General features: G+C 43.1%; 1 long non-coding RNA gene across 4 annotated transcripts in view; it reads right to left on the reverse strand.

Moving 5' to 3' along the window:
• Positions 1-2557: 2557 nt before the first annotated feature.
• LOC138984396 (uncharacterized) overlaps positions 2558-20951 on the reverse strand; it is a 106990-nt gene continuing 88596 nt past the window's right edge. For 3 of the 4 annotated variants that reach the window (XR_011461655.1, XR_011461657.1, XR_011461658.1), the window contains 2 exons: positions 12600-12681; positions 2558-2617 (listed from right to left, as the gene is read on the reverse strand). This is a non-coding gene — a long non-coding RNA (uncharacterized lncRNA). The remainder of the gene's footprint in view (positions 2618-12599; positions 12682-20951) is intronic. The other variant, XR_011461656.1, reaches the window with a different exon arrangement.

A 20951-nucleotide genomic window follows, 5' to 3' on the forward strand; every position in this document is an offset into this window, starting at 1 on the left:
TATAGTCAAAGCTATGGTTTTTCCAGTAGTCATGTATGGATGTGAGAGTTGGACTATAAAGCTGAGTGCTGAAGAATTGATGCTTTTGAACTGTGGTGTTGGAGAAGACTCTTGAGAGTCCCTTGGACTGCAAAGAGATCAAACCAGTCAATCCTAAAGGAAATCAGTCCTGAATATTCATTGGAAGGACTGATGCTGAAGCTGAAGCTCCAATACTTTGGCCACCTGATGTGAAGAACTGAATCATTGGAAAAGACCCTGAGACTGGGAAAGATTGAAGGCAGGAGGAGAAGGGGACGACAGAGAATGAGATGGTTGGATGGCATCACCGACTCAATGGACCTGAGTTTGAGTAAGGTCCAGAAGTTGGTGATGGACAGGAAAGCCTGGCATGCTGCAGTCCATGGGGTTACAACTGAGCACAACTGAGCAACTGAATGGAACTGAAACAATAATGGAGAAAGAGAAAGGAACACAGTATCATCAAACTTTCAAATTCTTAGGAGTTCCTTTTGTCTGTCTTTAAGTTCTGACTCCACTTGGATTACTCCTAAAATAGAGGAACAGTATGTCCATGCAGTCCAGGGGGTACAAAGAGTCAGACACGACTGAGAGACTGAACTGAACTTTTGAGGAAAATAGAGGAAAAAACTACCCCACCCTTGAAGCAGCTGAATTAAAAGAAAATATAAATTGACCTTTAAAAATATTTTGAATTAAAGTTCTTTGGAAATGGGTGATATAAATATAAGATTGGCTAATGTTCAAAACTGTTTATAATTTTTCTTTATTTTGCTTCAAGTAATTATTTATCTCAAAATGAAACCACAGTTATTTGTAAAGATGATGCTTTCTGGCTCTCAACTTGGGAATATTTGCCAGAAAACAACTGAGGTATACACTCAGTCAACAAATACATCCACACACTGGGGGAAAGCAGCCGGGAGCAGGCTTTGTCTCTGTAACCAATCTCAGCTACACTGCTCTTCCTCTAAGGAAAAATCTGCCTCACTTTCATTTCAGTAGAGTCTTATCAGATTGTTCAAAATATCTTACAAATTAACCAAAAGATAAACAACATATAACATAAATGATCAAAGAAATTATAAGTAATTTTTAAATGGACGATGATTATTTGAAAGAATGTTTAAGAAGTTAACTCAAAGGAGTTAAAATAATAAGAAATATGAGATACTATTTTTCACTTGTCAAATTGGCGAAAATATTTAAATAATATCTAATGGTGGGAAATTATATACAAATATGTACAACGGTGTATACACACTGCTAGAATAAATTGAGCCAACCTTTCTGAAGGAATATATGTATATGTATAGGTTTTAAAGCCTTTAAAAGAGTACATATTCTTAGAGCAACTAGATATCTAGAAATTAATCTAAGGAATCATCATAGACGTTGATATAGTTTCAAGTATGGTCATTACAGAGCTACACACATTGTCCAGAACTTGGAGGCAACCTAGATGTCCAACAATAAAGAATTTTTTCAATTTTTATAAAACAATCATATGACAGAACATTATGTAGAGGGAGAAGGATATGTAATGTTCACAAGGCATGAAAAGATTTCAACACTGCTTATTACGCTATTTCAGTTTTGTATTCATGTACCCAAGATAACAGAAAACAAATCAGGCTGCTGCTGCTGCTGCTGCTAAGTTGCTTCAGTCGTGTCCGACTCTGTGAGACCCCATAGACAGCAGCCCACCAGACTCCCCTGTCCCTGGGATTCTCCAGGCAAGAACACTGGAGTGGGTTGCCATTTCCTTCTCCGGATTATCATTGGTTTTTATTTGTTTCTTATTGTTTACCTGTCTCTTCTATAATCCTCTTGCTACTATTTTCTAAAAACAATTGTTTGAGATATAATTCATATATCATACTATTATGATTTACTTCTATAATCAAGAAAGAAACATAAAGTTATTCTTACCAATTGAGTTAAAGCTTTGAGAGATAAACATTTCATTAATATTTCATTTCCCACTTTGTACAACATGTTGCATCTCAGAGCACCTTTACCTTACACAGGGTCTTCTAGTCAAGTGGACCTCGCTAAGATGGACAACTAATGATGTGTTCCTGCCACAGTGCAAGTAATTAAATCTTGTTGGTGTCTTTGCTCCCTCTTACCAGAAATCACACTATGAATAAGACAGCAGAATAGCCTTATTTTAAAGTCCTAAATATACATCATGTCCCTCTTTCTGACACACTGTGGGTCTTCATAGAATGACTCATACCCAGCATGACTCATACCAAGAGAGATGGTGTCCATTACATCAAGGATTTACAACCACAAAGAGGTGCAAAACTTGGGCGGCTATGTACACAATTGAATAATGCAATTTCTAATGTTTATTTCCTCTTCCATTAACACCAAAAAAAACCTACCTTCTTAAATGTGAATAAAATGTGCATTCAGAGACATCTAAAATACTGGCCAGTTCCTCACTGAAAAGACCATAGTGATGCTGGGAACGCTGAAGAGGGGAGTTGGGGGCAGTTTGCAAGCTTTTGGTTGCCAGGGGACACTTACCATCTGTGGGTCGAGGAAACTGAATGCTCTCGAACGGATGGCGGAAAGAGCCAAAGCGCTGAAAAACAAGGGTCAGTACAAGGGTTAAGTGAAAGTGAAATTACGCTGACCCAGAAATGCAAATCAGTGTGCCTTAGCTCTCTGTAGAACTCGAGGTGCCCAAACACTCCATTGTTTCTTCGGATTACCTAGTGTCCCAAGAGAGGCTTCAGTGATTCAGAGAAAAGAGATGAAATGCAGAGGGAAACAGCAGGCAGTGGCAGAACCCAATTTTATTTGAGAAGCATCTCCACAGTTTATAGTGGCCTTCTCATAGGGAAGAAAAATGCACTTTTGAAGTTCTGTTCCCTTTCTTTGTACTGCTTTTACTACCTTTAATAGGCCAAATTCAAAGCTCAAAATCAGAGGTGATTTTAAAACTGAAAGCCAACCAATCATAAGAGTAAGAGGACACAAGCTTAGACATTTATAATTCTCATCTCCATTTTGTTCTACCAAGTTGCCTAGTGTGCAGGACTTCTGGCTGCTGATAGCTTCCTGAAATATAAGTTTCAGGTAAGTAACATCATGGTTCTCATCTCTAACAGAATTAGGACGGAGGAGGGGAAGGAAGATGGAGGAATGGAGAAAAGGAGTTAGGGAAGGGAAGAGAGACAGGTGATAAATTAAAGAAGAAATGAGTACAAATTTACAAGAAAAGGAACAGAACTGAAGGTCAGATAGGGACTCACAGTGAGGGGGTAAAACAAGGAACAAGGTAAAGACAGTTAGCAAAGGGTTACAAACATGGGTAGAGGGACAAAGGGCCTAGGCTTGAATCTAGGCTTCCAGCTTGACTTCTGGGCGACTTGGCAAGTTACTTAACTTCCTGAGGGACTGTTAAGAGGGATTAAATTTGAGAATGAACAAAGTGCCTGGAATGGGGCGGGAGACCAGTGAATCTTCAGTGACCACAAGCTCAACTGTCAGCCCCTTCCTGTCCCAGAGGGAAGAGTGAGCCAGACTCCCAATCTCGACCCTCCTCTGTCCCCACACCTGACCATTTAGAGTTCTAGCCACACACTAAAGACAGGAGACACTGAGCTTTTGAGTTGAAATCTCAGTTCTGTCACTTGCTGGCTGTTAGTGCATTAATTCATGCAACAAATACTCATCAACTGTTTGCTGTCTTCAGGTTCTGAACTAAGATTTGGTGAATGCAAACAGACCTGGCCCCTGCCCTCATGCACCTTACAGACTCGTGAGACAACCAGATATTAATCCAATAATGAAGCAAATAAATATAAGATGAACACTATGGAGGAGAAGCACATAATGCCAAAAAAGTACACACAAGTCCCTTGAAGAAGACACTACTGAGCTCAGCTTTGTCAGCTGAGTGGGTATCAACCTAGGCTCTGAAAGGGATGGTAAGAACATTCCAGGCTGAGGGAACAGCTGGCTGGCTCGAGGCCCAGAAAATGAGGAGACTGGGTTGCCACATGGGGCCAGGCGAGGAGGGCATGGTGAGCCTGGTTAAGGACCCTGGTCTCTACCAGTGAACAGAAGTAGCATTGGAGGATTTTTAATCGAAAAAAATCACATGATAATACATGACTTTTGAGAAGACCACTTAAGCTTAGTATTGGGACTAGATTTGAGGAGGTCTACTTTAGACCACTGGGGAGGCTCCTGAGCTGTCCACAGAGGGCAGACGGTGGCTGGGCTGGAATGGAAGTCAACAGGGAGTCTACGGGTGGACACTATCTCCACAAGACTTGGAAGCTTGTATCAGGAGAGGATTTCTCACTGGAGGAACTGGATGCTAAAATTTTCACTCACCAAGACAGGGAGTGCTGGGAGAATGCCAACCTGGGGCAGGCTTGCTCATGGGTTTGGTTTTTGACATGTTTATCTAGGGGTCCATGGGGAAGCCATTTAACCCCTCTAAGCCTTGGAGTCCTTGTGAGGATTAAATGAGATCATATGCTTGAATGTTTGGCACAGGGCAGATGCCAAGGAAATGGTAGCTAGTGTGTTACTGGGACCTCAGACAGGAAATATGAAGCAGGTTTGCCTTGGCCCTTCCACAGAGGGAAGCCTTCCACTTCACAGCTCACATGGCATCTTTCTTGATATGATATATGATCCACACATACATGATCCTAAAGCAGAAAGTCCCATTTGAGCACAAAGTAAATCAGGATCCTTGGATCACGCTAGGGAGATACTCACATTTATTTATCAGGAGATTCCTTTATCTGCCTCCTTTAAGTTATTAGGAAAAGTAAAGTTCTGAGACTTGTATACACAGTACTTTCTTTTTCACCTCTTGCCTACATGCTGCTGCTGCTGCTAAGTCGCTTCAGTCATGTCCGACTCTGTGTGACCCCATAGACGGCAGCCCACCAGGCTCCCCCGTCCCTGGGATTCTCTAGGCAAGAACATTGGAGTGGGTTGCCATTTCCTTCTCCAATTCATGCAAGTGAAAAGTGAAAGTGAAGTCGCTCAGTCATGTCCAACTCTTAGCAACCCCATGGACTGCAGCCTACCAGGCTCCTCCATCCATGGGATTTTCTAGGCAAGAGTACTGGAGTGGGGTGCCATTGCCTTCTCTATCTTGCCTACATGGGATAGTTCAATTGATGAATTTTTAGGATAAATATAATCTGTTTGACAAATACTTCTTAAGCACCACCTTTATGTATGAGCTATAGAATATAAAGATAAATGAAACCCATTCTTGTTCTTAACTCATTGGAAAAAAACTCTGATGCTTGGAAAGACTGAGGGCAGGAGGAGAATGAGGCAACAGAGGATGAGATGGTTGATTGGCATCACTGACTTAATGGACATGTTGTTGTTCAGTCGCTCAGTCATGTCCAACTCTCTGTGATCCCATGGACTGCAACACGCCAGGCTTCCCTGTCCTTCACCATCTCCTGGAGCTTGCTCAAACTCATGTCCACTGAATCAGTGATACCATCCAAACATCTCATCCTCTGTCATCCCCTTCTCCTCCTGACCTCAATCTTTCCCAGCATCAGGGTCTTTTCCAATGAGTCAACTCTTCACATCAGGTGGCCAAAGTATTGGAGCTTCCACATCAGTCCTTCCAATGAATATTCAGGATTGATTTCCTTTAGGATTGACTGGTTTGATCTCCTTGCAATCCTAGGGACTCTCAAGAGTCTTCTCCAATGGACATGAGCTTGAGCAAACTCTGGGAGATAGTGAAGGACAGGGAAGCCTGCTGTGCTGCAGACTTTTTGCATGGGATTGCAAAAGTCAGACACAACTGAGTGACTGAACAACAACAAATTCCTTGTTCTTAAGGAACTTGAGGTCTGGGAGGAGTCACAGGTACCCACTGAAATGCCAAGAGGAAGTGTATGATAACAAATAGTGGGAAGCAAGACTCTCAAGTCTAGAAATAGCACACCTTCAGTTTCAAATTAAAACCTGAAACATTAGCTGCTTTCAAATGCTAAGCCAGTCCCACGTGGTGAAGGGCACCATTTAAGTTTGGAGTCTGGAAAGCCAGCTGGATGAATACTGTCTCAACCCATGGCAGAAGAGAAGACAAAGATACTATCTGGTATAAATATAATAAACACAGACAGTCAAAATTCACAATTAGAATGAATTTTGGGAAGAGGGGGTTGGGGGACATCTTAAGTGCTAAATCTAAAGAAAAGGAGTATTTTTACAGTGAAAGATTTTCTACAACATCAAATTAGAAAACTATTTGTACAGCCAGGGAAGTGATGGATATTATGTCACATGGTGGACACCCATGGTTTTTCCTCATAAAGGTAACTTGAAAAAGATCCACAAAATTCTGCCCAGCACTGGATCTGCTACCCACCTTCCAGGGTCAGTTGTCTACAGAAGAGCAAACTCAAGGAGCCAGCTTACCTGTTAGGTTCATGTACTTTGTAAAATGTCCTCTGAAATTTAAATTAAAACCCATTCTTCAGTAGTGGTCTTTCTTTTCACCTACATAGCAATTTAAATATGCCATTTATTTTCTGTCTGCCATGAGACTGGGAAATTAGGTATTATTAAACATAAAGCAAAGTTAATTCCAGGAGTTCCACAAATCAAAACTATCCCTCGAACATTTTTACAACAGGAAACTTGAGAGTGAGTTCCAGAGAGTCTGCTTTCCAGATGGTCTCTTCCTCCAATAACTGAAATACTTAAAGCCTAAATATTCACTGAATTGCTTGAAGTCAGAGTCTAGACTTTGCCTAATGGGTTCAGTCAGCTAGTTTACTGAGTGAATCCCAAACAAGTTCTCAGTTTACACTTCCCCCTTTAGCAGGCTGGTTGCCATTACTCAGAAAAAGTAAGCCCATTAGTGGCAAAATCAGTTCCAACACATTTTCTAAGACCTGACTCACACGTCACCTCTATCACTTCCTCATTGGTCTTTATACACAACTCATTTGGAGTCTCTGTCACGTCGGATGAAAATTTTTTCCTGGTGCCATCTGCTCTTCAACACTATGAGTTCCTCAAGGGAAAGGACAAGGGGATATGTGTTATTGTGACGTAATACCTGACACACAGTAGGCATAGTCAAACAGGAGAAAAACTCAAATACATTCAGAGGGACAAGTGGTCCAGAGAAATAATGAAATCACACCCTTCCGTGGGCATACACAGAGAGGAGGACAATGAAAGCCACTGCGGTTACGGCGCCACATCCAGGACCACGCTGCTCGAGAAAGCTGGATGCCAAGCTAAGACCCAGGCTTGAGGACCTGTCCTTGCTGCCTGCAGTCCATCTCTTGGAGGGTGATTTTGCCTTGCTGTTTCCCCTTGGGTCTGGCTCAGTGGTCAAGGGGATGGAACAATTCCAGAAGCTAGGTGTCTTGTCTAAGGCAAGTCTAGGCTCCCACCCAAGTAATACAAACATGGCAGGGGCTTGAGGACCTTGCTGTTGGCTTCTGTTTGCTGAGTTTTAACGGGGAGTGTAGAGGGGAAGGGTCTTAATGCCAAAAGTGCCTCATAAACTAACAACACAATCTCTGAATGGGCTACGTGCTTCAGGAGTAAATCTAGTTGCACAACCCCCTGGAGATACACCATGAAGCTGCATCAACCCCATTGGGAAAAAGCCTTTATCAAAGCAGGAAGCAGGGTATAAATTCTATACCCAAACAGGAGTTCAAATGAAAATCCTACATCTTTTGACTCAGAGGCTTTTCAAAGGAAATGTGTATCTTTGTAAACTCTCCTGGGAGCTGTTTTTATAAACATGATTTTTAAAGCGATCTTTTAGATTAGACATGAATAAACAGCACCAGAAATGTTACATACACTATTTTGATTACTAATTTTAGTCTTCACGTTCATAAAGTTAAATTCTTAATTCTATGCGCAGATACACTTAAGACACTTTTATTCATTTTTAAAATCAAGAATCAACAAACCTTAGAGCTCAAAGGGACCTCATCAGTCATGTGGTCCAATATACACAACTGGACTCTTTGCTTTGCAGAAGTAGAAAGAATCATGTTTTGCCCTGTCAAGAGACAACTTGTGTACTGACATGAATCCAATAAATAGGGTTTGATTACAGATTACTGAAGACAGTATTCCCCCAAAAGTGTTTCCTATAAAATTAGAGACTTCTGAGGTAATTTTTTTTAAAGATTCTGTAATCAAATAAGTTTTATAACTATAGGACTAAACAAAGCTTTAAAAAGCTCTTTTTGTTTTGATTCTAAATTGTCAGACTTATAAGACTTGTCAGACTTATCAGAACTTATCAGATACCAATATATACATCATGAATATCCAAGAAGGAGATAAAGTATGTGACATGAAGGACTCCAAAACTCCTCTTCCCTCCAGGAAATATCCATAGTGTCAGAGAATGTCAGAGAGCAGTGGAACACTGCTTAGAAAAGCTGCCTACAAAGTTTTCAGCTATAATAAACATCTGTAATTTGTAGTAGCTACTGGTTCTATTCACAGAGATAGAATGTAAATTTGTTCCTGAGCATTCCTGCTGCTGCTGCTGCTAAGTAGCTTCAGTCGTGTCCGACTCTGCGTGACTGCATAGTCGGTAGCCCACCAGGCTCCCCCGTCCCTGAGATTGTCCAGGCAAGAACACTGGAGTGGGTTGCCATTTCCTTCTCCAAGGCATGAAAGTGAAAAGTGAAAGTGAAGTTGCTCAGTCGTGTCTGACTCAGCGACCCCATGGACTGCAGCCTACCAGGCTCCTATGTCCATGGGATTTTCCAGGCAAAAGTACTGGCGTGAGTTGCCATTGCCTTCTCCCTGAGCATTCCTAGTCAATGCAAAAAGCACTGATCACAAGATAACAATCACATAAAAAGTTCTGGGCATTCATCAGATGAAAACAGTTGTCCCAGGAGCACCAGCTATTTCTGGTACTTGAAAGATACGGCCCCTCAGGTGTCTTCATAAACAGGATCAGGATGATGTCCTCAGCGACACCCGCTTCAGTGCATAGAGTTTATAGGCAATCTGATAAGACCCTTTTCTGGACACGGATGGCATGCTGCCACAGCTCAGCTAAGTAGAAGCAGCTTTATAAGAAGTCACACCATGTTTCACATGTTCATAGCATTCAACTGACTAACTTGACCCGAGACTCTAGCCGTGCACGCTCTGCCAATAACCAACCATGCCTGTCTCCAAGGGTAAATCATTTGCCTACTCAGGTCTTGAACTTGATGGCCCCTGCAGTCTAGCTTTAAAGTTCTAGAAGTCTATAGGGTTTATTACTTCATCTTTCAGAAAAGTGTCAAGTTTCCAGTCTTCTTCTGAAAGCATGAATTCATCCTGGTAGGTATGTGTACCTTAAGTAGCTTACACTCATGAAAGAAAGGAAGTGAAAGTGAAGTCACTCAGTCGTGTCGGACTCTTTGCTACCCCATGGACTGTAGCCTGCCAGGCTCCTCCATCCAGGGGATTTTCCAGGCAAGAATAGTGGAGTGGGCTGCCATTTCCTTCTCCAGGGATCTTCCCGACTCAGGGATCAAACCCAGGTCTCCCACATTGCAGGCAGACTCTTTACCATGTGAGCCACCTGGGAAGCCCAGCTTACACTCATAGGGGATATATTTAACACATCACTAAAACCTTAAGCCATGATAATGATCAGACACATGGCAATGTATCAGAAATCTGCAAGAGCCAGAAGAAAAGAAGAGGGAGAATACCAAAAATAATTTAATCTACCTGAGCATTTTGCTTTAAATCCTTAGTTTCTTTCAAAGACTGTAATAATGATGGAAATAATACTCTCAATAATTTTCTCTAAACCAGTCTATACATTCTCAGGAAATAATAATATAGTAGTAGCAGTAGAAGCAGCAGCAGCAAACACTTACTTGGTGCTTCCTATCTACTAGGCCTATTATAGGCCACACATAACTATTCTTTAAATGCTCGCAATAACCCCAAAAGGTAGATCTTTCTTATTCTATTTCACAAATGAGGAAATTGTGACTCCGAGGGGTTGGATAACTTGCCTAAAATCCTGTGAACAGGGGCAGCAGATCCAGAACTGGAGCCCCTTCTGGAGCTGAGTTGTGACCAGCCCATACAGCTGCCTCTGGTACCTGTGGTCAGAGATGGCCCCTGTCTGCCAGGAGGCCTCACTCTAGCTAGATCCTGGATGGTAGACAGAGCACCTTCCTCTTAAGTCTTTGCTGAAGAAAAGATGTTCTAAGAAAAGCAGATTTGTAAATGTAGAGAATAATAAAGGTTTTAATGACAGATGATTGCCACCAAAATATTAATGCAACAGAAAACAATGCTGTAGCTCTCTTGAAAAGCAAAAGGTGGTTTTCACTGTGACAAAACAGCAGGTATTACATCATTTGGGAAAACTTGACCAAACAGATCACCCTAAAAGGCAACAGAGTTCAGACTGCAAGAAGGCAAACTGCCCTAGGGAATGAAGGCAGGCCCTGGTCCCTCCCGGGTCCCCAGGCTGTCTTCTTCTTGGTTAACATAAAATACTTTGGGTTTTGCCCAACGTCCTCTCCTCCTTCCAGCCCTGCTCCCTCCTCTCCCAATACCCATTTTCTTGTTTGCTGGAGAAGTAGGAGAGGAACATATTCTGGAATATGTGGTCTAGCACCACTCCAACATGAAATCACATGCTGTCATCACACTCCAAGACTGATATCTCTGACTTCTCATTACCTTTCATCAGAGGATCTCAAATCACTTTTCAAACAGTTATGAATTTCTTATGTACTTTCCTAAGAGCTGAAAGTAGAAACACAACGATTCTGTCTTATTCCCTAAACTACCACGTCTCTTGAAATTCTCAGTCTAAACACATATACACATATGCATGTGCAGAGAGAGACTTTTTCTAAATGGTGACAAAGCTATGGAATTATTCACATTCTGTCCTCTGCTCACAATAGGGTGGGCCCCTGTCATCTGTATACTATAAGCGTTAATAATGACGTTAAGTATTCTGCACATCATTAATCAAGGGAGAATTCATTTCCTTTTGTGAAGTTCCCTGTCTCCTTTTATTAATATGTCTCCTCTGACTCATCCCATATACTGACTTCACAAAATCCTGACTTCACTTCATCCTTTTCTCATCTCCCAGCTGTGTGGTCCTGAAGTGTGGTGCTGCCTCCATAAAGAAAACTGTGCATTTCAGAATTGGGTGAATTGGTTCTTCAAAGTTGGCTACTTTCAAAGTGAATGCAACTTGCTTGGCTCTTGAGAATGAATTACAAACTCATCACGGTCATTGTCCTAATGGATATGGACAACCAAGAGGTGGAGTTTTAGCCTAACTTGCTTAGCTCCTGCTACTTCTCCGGGTTTCTCCCCTACCTGGTGTGTTAAAGCCTGGGAGTAACCTGAGACAGCTGCTGTCTCAATATTCACTGTGGCTTCCTTTTAGAGCCCCACTTCCAAATCCAACATTCAGCCCCAGAGGCTCCACCTGGCCTAAGGGGCAGCTCCAGGCCATTTCAAGGTGGTCCCTGAAAGATGGAGCTGTGCTGCTTGTGCGGCAGACCACAGGGCCAGGAAAGCCCCTTGAGGCCCACAACTTCACATCACCTTTCTTAAGAAGCCATTATATAACTTATTGTTCTCTACAGTGAGCAGAATAATCTGGAAAGCAGATTTTTATTTCTTCATCTGTGATCTATAAGATTTAAGGTTTTATCATCTGTTATTTTCTAGTTCTCTTTCTAGGAAAGTCATGATTTAAAGTTATTCCCTCCCTGCTTTAGGCATCATATTAGAATCCCTGCCCTCAGACTTCCCTGGTGGTGCAGTGGGTAAGAAGAATCTGTCTGCCAATGCAGGAGACATGGGTTCGATCCCTGGTCTGGGAAGATTCCACATCCTGTGGAGCAGCTAAGCCCATGCACCACAACTGCTAAGCTTGTGCTCTACAGCCTGGGAGCCACAGTCACTGAAGGCCCCGCGCCCTAGAGCCACACACTGCAACTCCTGAGACTAAGTACTAAGTGCTAACTACTGCAACTATTGAAGCTCGAGTGCCTAGAGCCTATACTCTGCAACAAGAGAAGCCATGAGAAGTCAGCACACCGCAAAGAAGAGTAGCCCCACTCACCACAACTAGAGAAAACCCTTCCAGCCATAAAGACCCAGTGCAACCAAAAATAAAAATAATAAATAAACTTAAAAAAAAGAATCCCTGCCCTCGACTTTTCAAGGAAGGGGGGTGGGACTCTGATGAGACCTTGCCAGGCCTGACTCAAGTTCTTCTGGATGTCTCTCCACCCATCTGGATATGCATTATGTCTTATTGTTTTTCTTCCATTCATTCAACCTACTAACACACAACTAACCTAATATGTACCAGGCTTCATGCTGGAGAAAAGTAATGAACAAAGTAAACAAGGGCCCTGCTCTCCTGAAGCTACAGTCTGGAGGGCAAATGGCAAACAATCAGGCAAAGAGCTGCATTATTGCAGAGCTGTGATTTCGAGAAAAGTATAGGAAGTCACAAAGGAGCATAACAGGCAGATCTAGTGGAGAATATCATGCAAGAGCATTTGTCAGCCCACCTATCGTGAACAATAGCCCCCATAGGTGTGGGCCACAGTCAGGGTGTGCTTCTCCTTGCCTTCCCAGTCTGGTGAGGATTCCCTAAAAGAAAAGCAACATCATTCAGGGTTTGCATCAGAGAGAAATCTAACTCAGCATCCTTATTTGTTTTGAGACCCAAAGGGCTTCAGGAGACTGCAAGAAGCAGGATCACCTGTCACACTACTCCAGGGCTGTCCATGCAGCTACTTAATGACAGATCTCACATCTTCTAAGTAAGATCTTTAATTCAGTGGGAGAATATTTGAGCAACCGTGGATCTTCCAGAGCCTCTATCACCACTTCTCTCCCATTTCTGCAATATAGAGATGGGGAAGTGGGAGGTGCAGACTACTGGGTATAAGACATGTTCATGGATGGATATACAACATAGGCAATGTAGCCAATATTTTGTAATAACCGTAAATGGAGTATAACCTTTAACAACTATACAAAAATAGAATTTTTAAAAAGAAAAAAAAAGACATCAGCAAACAGATTTCATCTCTCCTCAACAACTCTCCTCAGGAAGCATAAATTCCCCTAATTAACCCCAGATTTTCTAGCTTGGCCTTGTGATAGTGGGCGCCAGCCTGGATCAGAACCCTAGGCCTGGGTGTGATGCCTGGGTGTGGCTCACAGAAGTTCACTAGAGGTTCCTTGAGACCTTCACAGGGACACGGGCCCTAAAGCAGAACAGTCACACTGTCCATGAGAAAGCTGTGCATGGACTTGACTCCCCCAAACGTGTGCAGTGTGAGGCATAAGGGGCAGGATCTAGAGTCAGACAAGCTTGAGTATGTATTCCAGCCCACTATTGGTTAGCTACAGGACTTAGAACATGTCATTTAACCTCTCTGGGCCTCAGTTTCCTCACTCAAAAACCTCATGTTCTCTGTGTACACGCATGTGTATAGGTTAAATTAGATAATGTATACAAAATGATTAGCAAACTACCCAACACAAAATCCTCAAATATATATGAATGCAGGTCAAAATCCAATAGTTAGAACTGGCCATGGAACAACAAACTAGTTCCAAATTGGGAAAGGAGTACGTCAAAGCTGTATCTTGCCTCCCTGCTAGTTCAATTTATATGTGGAGTACATCATGCAAAATGCCAGGCTGGATGACTCACAAGCTGGAATCAAGATTGTCAGGAGAAATATCAACAACCTCAGATATGCAGATGATACCACTCCAATGGCAGAAACTGAAGAGGAACTAAAAAGCCTCTTGATCAGAGTGAAAGAGGAGAGTGAAAAAGTTGGCTTAAAACTCAACATTCAGAAAACTAAGATCATGGCATCCAGTCCCATCACTTCGTGGCAAATGAGGGGTGGAAATGGAAACGGTGACAGATTTTATTTTGGGGGGCTCCAAAATCACTGCAGATGGTAACTGCAGCCACGAAATTAGAAGACGCTTGCTCCTTGGAAGGAAAGCCATGACAAACCTAGACAGCGTATTAAAAATCAGAGACATCACTTTGCCAAAAAGGACCAGTAGTCATGTATGGCTGTGAGAGCTAGACCATAGTGAAGGCTGAGCACCAAAGAATTGATGCTTTTGCATTGTGGTGCTAGAGAAGACTCTTGAGAGTCCCTTGTACAGTAAGAAGATCAAATCAGTTCATCCTAAAGGAAATCAACCCTGCATGTCCAATGGAAGGACTTATGCTGAAGCTGAAACTCCAATACTTTGGCCACCTGATGTGAAGAGCCGACTCACTGGAAAAGACCCTGATGCTGGGAAAGATTGAGGACAAGAGGAGAAGGAAGTGGCAGAGGATGAGATGGTTGGATGGCATTATTGACTCAAGTTTGAGTCAATAGACTATAGACATGAGTTTGAGAAAACTCTGGGAGATGGTGAAGGACAGGGAAGCCTAGTATGCTGCAGTCCATGGAATCACAAAGAGTTGGCCACAACTTAGTGAATGAACAGCAACAAATGTATGTATATATGCATGTGGGTGTATACATATATATTATATATACATATATATTCTATATTATTGGAGTAGGAAATGCTAACCCACTCCAGTATTCTTACCTGAAGAATCCCATGGACAGAGGAGCCTGCTGGGCTACAATCCATGGGCTTGCAAAGAGTTGGACACAACTGAAGCAGCTTAGCATAGCATTCTATATTATATGCATATATATTCTATATTATCTAAAAAAGTATACATATATAAAATAGCAAGTACTTACATGTCAGGTACTTGCTCAGAATCACACGGCTATTAAGTGACACAGCAGTTTGCTATTTTGAACCTATATGATGTGACTCTGGCAGCTTAACCATATTGCTGTGAAAGTGAAGTCGCTCAGTCATGTCCAACTCTTTGCAACCTCCTGGGCTGTAGCCTACCAGACTCCTCTGTCCATCGGATTTTCCAGGCAAGAATACTGGAGTGGGTTGTCATTTCCTTCTATAATAAATAGCAAAAAAAGAAAAGAAAAAAGTGGGGGGAGGGGCAGGGAGCAGAGGAAGAACAAAAATAAGAAGGAAGAGGGGCAATAAAGATAAAATAAAATCTAATACAGTATTTTTAAAAGTCAAAATGAATGAAAAAAATCCACAATGAACAAAATTTCAAAATGTTAAATGAAGACATGATTCTCCAAAATCACTTTAGTGGTATCCGACTCCTTGTAACCCTATGACTGTAGCCCACCAGTCTCCTCTGTCCATGGGATTTTCCAGGCAAGAATACTGGAGTGGATTGCCATTTTCTTCTACAAGGGAGCAGACATGATTGGTAAAAGTGATTTTTTCTTTTTGGTCTTCTCTGGTGGCTCAGAAAAGGACATCTTTTTTGGGTGTTAGTTCTAAAAGGTCTTGCAGGTCTTCATAGAAACAGTGGAAGTGAGAAATAGATTTAAAGGAGTGGATCTGATAGAGTGCCTGATGAACTATGGACGAAGGTTCATGACATTGTAGGGGAGTCGGGGATCAAGACCATCCCCAAGAAAATGAAATGCAAAAAAGCAAAATGGCTGTCTGAGGAGGCCTTACAAATGGCTGTGAAAAGAAGAGAAGCAAAAAGCAAAGGAGAAGAGGAAAGAAACTCATTTGAATGCAGAGTTCTAAAGAATAGCAAGGAGAGATAAGAAAGCCTTCCTCAGTGATCAGTGCAAAGAAATAGAGGAAAACAATAGAAAGGGAAAGACTAGAGATCTCTTCAAGAAAATTAGAGATACCAAGGGAACATTTCATGCAAAGATGGGCTCGATAAAGGACAGAAATGGTATGGACCTAACAGAAGCAGAAGATATTAAGAAGAGGTGGTAAGAATACACAGAAGAACTATACAAAAAAGATCTTCACCACCCAGATAATCATGATGGTGTGATCACTCACCTAGACAGACATCCTGGAATGTGAAGTCAAGTGGGCCTTAGAAAGCATCACTACAAACAAAGCTAGTGGAGGTGATAGAATTCCAGTTGAGCTATTTCAAATCCTGAAAGATGATGCTGTGAAAGTGCTGCACTCAATATGCCAGCAAATGTGGAAAACTCAGCAGTGGCCACAGAACTGGAAAAGGTCAGTTTTCATTCCAATCCCAAAGAAAGGCAATGCCAAAGAATGCTCAAACTACCGCATAATTGCACTCATCTCACATGCTAGGAAAGTAATGCTCAAAAATTCTCCAAGCCAGGCTTCAGCAATATGTGAACCATGAACTTCCAGATGTTCAAGCTGGATTTAGAAAAGGCAGAGGAACCAGAGATCAAATTGCCAACATCCACTGGATCATCAAAAAAGCAAGAGAGTTTCAGAAAAACATCTATTTCTGCTTTATTGACTATGCCAAAGCCTTTGACTGTGTGGATCACAGTAAACTGTGGAAAATTCTAGAAGAGATGGGAATACCAGACCACCTGACCTGCCTCTTGAGAAACCTATATGCAGGTCAGGAAGCAACAGTTAGAACTGGACATGGAACAACAGACTGGTTCCAAATAGGAAAAGCAGTACGTCAAGGCTGTATAATGTCACCCTGTTTATTTAACTTCTATGCAGAGTACATCATGAGAAATGCTGGGCTGGATGAAGCACAAGCTGGAATCAAGATTGCTAGGAGAAATATCAGTAACCTCAGATATGCAGATGACACCACCCCTGACAGAAAGTAAATAACTACAGAGCCCCTTGATGAAAGTTAAAGAGGAGAGTGAAAAAGTTGGCTTAAAGTCCAACATTCAGAAAACTAAAATCATAGTATCCGGTCCCATCACTTCAAGTAGATTGGGAAACAGTGGCAAACTTTATGTTTTAGGGCTCCAAAATCACTGCAGATGGTGACTGCAGCCATGAAATTAAAAGACACTTACTCCTTGGAAGGAAAGTTATGACCAACCTAGATAGCATATTCAAAAGCAGAGACATTACTTTGCCAACAAAGCTCCATCTAGTCAAGACTATGGTTTTTCCAATAGTCATGTATGGATGTGAGAGTTGGACTATAAAGAAAGCTGAGTGCTGAACAATTGATGCTTTTGAACTGTGGTGTGGGAGAAGACCTTTGAGAGTCCCCTTGGACTGCAAGAAAATCCAACTGGTCCATCCTAAAGGAGATAAGTCCTAGGCGTTCATTGGAAGGACTGACGTTGAAGCTAAAACTCCAATACGTTGGCCACCTGATGCAAAGAGTTGACTCATTTGAAAAGACTCTAATGCTGGGAAAGATTGAAGGCAGGAGGAGAAGGAGATGACAGAGAATGAGATGGTTGGATGGCATCACTGACTCAACGGACATGAGTTTGGGTAAACTCCAGGAGTTGGTGATGGACAGGGAGGACTGGTGTGCTGCAGTCCATGGGGTTGCAAAGAGTCAGACATAACTGAGCGACTGAACTGAACTGAACTGGTGGCTCAGATGGTAAGGAGTCTGCCTGCAATGTGGGAGACCATGCTTGATTCCAGAGTCAGGATGATCCCCTGGAGAAGAAACTGGAAACCCACTCCAGTATTCTTGTTGGCACAATCCCATGGAAAAAGGAGCCTGGTGGACCATGGGGTCACAAAGAGCCGGACATGACTAAGCAACCAGATGATGATGAAGGCTCCAATATGGTTCAGCATAACTCTGAAAGCAACACTCTCAGCAAAGAGTACTGCTTTGCTTGTTCTTCCTGAGGTTTGAGAATAAATGGACCTTAGTGAGTGAATGGAGCTGGCTTGCGGTGGCTGGTGAGAGCCAGTTCTCTGTACCTCTTCCCAACTCCACATTAAGGACATCACCACGGTAGCTTGATATCAAATATGGTGAGAATATTTATAGCAGGGAAATTGAAAAAGGAGATATTGGTTTACCATCATCTACCTACTAGAAGGCTTGTTAAGTCTGTTTGGAAACAAACATCACTGGGGAGGGCAGGGTTTTAGAGCTGGCTATCTTGCAGGGCACAACTGAGACTTGGGGCCAGATGACCATTAGCTGTCACATGCATCACGGGATGCTGAGCACCATCACTGACCTTAGATGCCATTAGCACCATCTCTCGGGTGGGGACAACCCAAAGTGACCAAACATTGTCCAGTGTCCTGGGGCTGGGGAGGAGTTGCTTTTTAGAGAACCAACAGTGAGCAAAGGAGACAGCAGCAGGCTGAAGAAGCCCAGATACTAGAAAGAGTTCCTTCCAGCCCTTTCCCAGCAGGGAGAGGCAGCAGTCAGAAAGAGCCTACTTAGCCAGGGGTTTCCTGACTCTTGGGTAGAGATTTGTCATGCTCTCTGGGGCCTGAGGATTGGTCTCCTCAGACAAACATTTGGTTAGTATGAGGGGTAATCCAAATTATGATTAGAAACAGATATCCAGCTCAAGACTTTTGTTTGGCCCAGAACAAAACCACACACCGAAATCCCTAATCACTTTCCAGGAAAAGGCCTCTCTTCCACTGGGATTGGGGACCTCAGCCTCCTCTTGAACTTTTAATCCATTCACGTATTTCTAGATTCCTGTGCTTCTCCCTGAGGCAGCAGCCTGGAGGCAGTTTCCAGCAGACCCTGCTGCTGCTAAGTCACTTCAGTCGTGTCCAACTGTGCAACCCCATAGACGGCAGCCCACCAGGCTCCCCGTCCCTGGGATTCTCCAGGCAAGAATACTGGAGTGGGTTACCATTTCCTTCTCCAATGCATGAAAGTGAAAAGTGAAAGTGAAGTCGCTCAGTCATGTCCGACTCTTAGCGACCTCATGGATTGCAGCCTACCAGGCTCCTCCGTCCATGGGATTTTCTAGGCAAGAGTACTGGAGTGGGGTGCCACTGCCTTCTCCGCCAGCAGACCCTAGACTCCCAATACCCTCCACTGCCACTGTGGCCACGGTGTGCCAGCAACTGGGTCACCTGCAAGTTGGGGACCCTGAAAGTTCTAGTCACCAGGATTTGGAATAAAATAGGAAGTGAAGTCATCTTTGGTACAGCATTAAAACTTTTAAAAGAATATTTAATATTTAATTTACTTTAAAAAGTTGGCCAGTGCTTCTTCTAGAAAACATCAAATGATGGATGATGCTGTGGGAGGGCCTGGAGGTCCTGGAGAAGACCATGGCCCTTGAAAGTGGGGCTGGGGCAGCTGCCAGCTCCAAGACCCACAGCTGTCTCACCGTTGACCTCTGGAAAGAGATGGCGTTCACCAAGTTTCCCTGTCTGGAATTCACTGACCATCTTGTAAAGACTCACACTAGTGCTTCTGTGCAGACTCCACAGTAACACAAGAAAACTAAAGTGAATTAAGTCTGTTTAAAAAAGACAGAGAGACAGCCAGCAATTTTGACCCACACCCTGCTATGAGTTTCTCTCTCTCTCTCTCTCTCACACACACACACACACACACACGTGCACGCTCATCTCCGCAGCAGCTGTGGCCCGACAGTGCGTTCATCCTGGACGCCTGCTTGGTTTCCAGCACACAGCTGCTGAATTGACCCTCACTCACCCTCCAGCTGTTGTTTGCAGATTGAGAAGCTGGACAACTGAGGGAGAAGAGGCAAAACTATGCTAAGTAGAGGAGGACAAGATTAGCCTACTCCTTTCTTGGAATCTCAGGGATCCAAGGACTGTGTTGTGTGGATCAGGATCAGCCATTCAGGCCCCAGAAAATACCCGTCCACCTGTCTTCACTCACACAGCCAGAAAGCCAAGCCCTTGTTTAGGCAGCTGAGGAAGCGAAACAATGTGCCATTGGAACTGTGACCACTGTGAGGCCAACTCCCAAATCTTCCTCTTGGGCCCTGACTACAGTCTTGAGCTCCAGACCTGCCTTTCCAGTGTCAGGTCCCAAGGAACATCCTGCCAGACCCTCAAATGCAGTGTGAGCTCGAGAAGATCCCTATTCCCAGCCTAGCAGACCCTCCTCCTGGGTTCTTCCTCTCAGCAGCATCCTTCCCCCAGCCCCCTGCCTGCAGTATGCACAGGCTAGAAACCTCAGGTCACTTTCAAAGCCCTCTTCTCCTCCACTCCACACCCCTTCCATCTCATAGATCTGCCCCTTACATTCATTTCTACAGAAACGATTCTCTCTCACCTAAATCACTACACGGCTCTGGCAACTGCTCACCCTGTCTCATTTCTGTCCTTCCTTAGACACTGTTTCCTAATCAGCTCAAATTCTGTCCCCTGCTTATAAAACAACAATGGCTCTTCTTGACCTATGACGCTCCTGAACAAGGTTTTCAAGGACCACCATGGTTACCTACCACTCCACTTTTCTCATCTGTCCTTATGTAATAGGAAATAACCTTTGTACTCAATTCAGTATTACAAGTTAATCACTAAAGGGATTTTGCCTATAAGCTTAAATGATACATAATGGGGGGCTTCCCTGGTGGCTCAGTGGTAAGGAATCTGCCTGCCAATGCAGGAGACACAAGGGACACGTGTTTGACTCATGGGTCGGGTCACATCAATCCTCTAGAGAAGGAAATGACAACCCATGCCAGTATTCTTGCCTGGACAATCCCACGGATAGAGAAACCTGGTGGGCTACAGTCCCTTGGGGTCCCCAAAGAGTCAGACACAACTTAGTGACTAAATAATAGTACATAATGGCTCATCTCTGGGAACCCTGCTTCCCAGGTAATAAGCATTAAACTAAAATACCTTTGTTTAGCTTATAGGAAACATCCTGACCAGGCCCACCTCTGAATGACTGCAGGGAGGAAGAAATTAACACATCCCTTCCAGAGGCTGACCGGAACCAGGAAGTATTTTAATTTACTCCCTCTTCCCACCCTTCTTTTGTCCTTTTTTGTCTGGATTCTTTCACTCAACCTAATTATTCAAAATAATTCAAAAGTCTAAAAGTTGAATGAACTTCAAAA

This window comes from Bos mutus, chromosome 21 (genome assembly GCF_027580195.1).
Source record: "Bos mutus isolate GX-2022 chromosome 21, NWIPB_WYAK_1.1, whole genome shotgun sequence".
NCBI classification, from domain to species: domain Eukaryota; kingdom Metazoa; phylum Chordata; class Mammalia; order Artiodactyla; family Bovidae; genus Bos; species Bos mutus.